Source organism: Cherax quadricarinatus, chromosome 42 (assembly GCF_038502225.1).
Source record: "Cherax quadricarinatus isolate ZL_2023a chromosome 42, ASM3850222v1, whole genome shotgun sequence".
Classification (NCBI taxonomy): domain Eukaryota; kingdom Metazoa; phylum Arthropoda; class Malacostraca; order Decapoda; family Parastacidae; genus Cherax; species Cherax quadricarinatus.
This window is the reverse complement of record NC_091333.1, coordinates 32940196-32942013: the sequence shown is the minus strand read 5'-3', so window position 1 is coordinate 32942013 and position 1818 is coordinate 32940196. Positions and strand designations below refer to the sequence as shown.

At 44.6% G+C, this 1818-nt stretch overlaps 1 non-coding gene across 1 annotated transcript; it reads left to right on the top strand.

Annotated features, from left to right (window-relative positions):
- The first annotated feature begins 1254 nt into the window (after positions 1-1254).
- Positions 1255-1357, top strand: LOC138853892 (U5 spliceosomal RNA). The gene has a single exon (XR_011393086.1). It is a non-coding gene; the product is annotated as a U5 spliceosomal RNA (small nuclear RNA).
- Positions 1358-1818: the final 461 nt, after the last annotated feature.

The following is a 1818-nucleotide window of genomic DNA, read 5'->3' as shown; positions in this document are numbered from 1 at the left end:
AAGAGTATTTGAGCTGAACTAGGTGTAATCGCACCTCGAAGCAGTTCAATACCAATAGTATTAACGCGTTTGCGATAACCGCCATCTTAACACCAGTAATTTCCCAGCAGTGTCAACAGAGACACAACAACACCTCCTCGTACCACTGCTGTCAGGTTACTGAGGAGCGTCAGGCAAGGGGGTCTACACAGCCCAAGAGCGATGCAGACAATGAGCGAAGTAATTGTGTAAATAATCTTATGTGGACAATTCCGGGTATGACGCCAATTGAAGAGGAACTAATGAGGATATGTGAAGGGGTTAATGAAACAATGCAAGGTGCAAGGATGCCCCTGAGGGAATGGAACAGTTATTAGTCCATTTTGAGGGATCAATAAATATAGATAGCCCTGGAGTTGAAGTGCCTATATGCAGAAATGTGCTGGGACTGACTTGGGACACTGAGAGAGACTTGTTATTGCTAAAGTCTCATAATTCCAGTATGCCCAATAGATTAACTCAGAGAGCATAGGCTTGTGCCCCTGAGGGAATGGAACAGTAACTAGTCCATTTTGAGGGATCAATAAATATGGATAGCCCTGGAGTTGAAGTGCCTATATGCAGTATGTGCTGGGGCTGACTTGGGACACTGAGAGAGACTTGCTATTGTTAAAGTCTCATAATTCCAGTATGCCCAATAAATTAACCCAGAGAGCATAGGCTTAGTGTCACACCTTACAATAAGAGGGAAATTGTTAATACAAGAAGCATGGAAGCTTGAGTGTGCTTTGGATGGAGCCCTACCTGAGGAGTTAACAGGTGGAAAGAATTAATGGGTGATTATGTAAATACCAATGTTGGAGTTCCCAAGCCAGGTGGCCAGTGAAGATGGGAAAATTGTACTCCACGTTAATTAAGTCGTCTAACAACGACCTCCTCCCTTGCCGCAGTGTGGAAAATAAATTTCCATAATTATACTGTATATTTTTTTATAATGTAAATATACATGATTATTGCATTACTGTTGTTCTAAATTGTGTTTTGAATAGAGCCAAGGGTTCCCTCTGCACCTGCGTGGATGTGCGGGGGAACAGGTCGACACAGGGCATGGAGGCGGCGGGAGTGTTTTGAATGCAGTGAAGAGGCTGTGAAAACATGGGACCAGGAAATTGGCATTCACGGTGGCCTAAGGATTAATATAGGCCTTACTTCATAATAGGAAGTGCTGTAACTGTTCCTGGTGAAGAGTGAGGGAATGTGATTTACGGGACCAACTCTGGTTTCCCTTCAAAACGAATAAATCTTTCGCCTTTTACTAAAGATTTCCGTGGAGGGGAACAACTTTTTTAACATTCGTCTCTCAGCCATTGAGTAGAGAGGATGTGTTCTACACTGCTGCCCTCTATAGCTGTTCGGTGGCAGTTTCATTTTCTCAACATGGCGCAGGCAGCCAGACGCCGCGTCAACACTGTGTGTTTGGAATTAACTCGTGGGGCAGTGCTTGGACCATCAATGGCGATATTATTGCCAGCGATAATCCGAGACACCTATGGTATCGCCAACGAGGATTTGTGCGGTGTAGCGATGAATGGTGTGACAAGAATCTTTGTAAAGTTTTGCTCAGCTCAAGTTTACGAGAATGTCGTCGACAAGTATAAAGAGGTTAATCTGGTGGTTAACCAGGCTGTGTCTGTGAAGCTACACGATGTATCCCGCCATTATACATGGGTAAAAGTCAGAAACGTACCCTTTGAGGCTGATGCGACTGATATACGTGCTTCCCTGGGTAATTACGGCATCATACACATGGCTACAGCAGGGAGGTGGCCTGATGGCCCA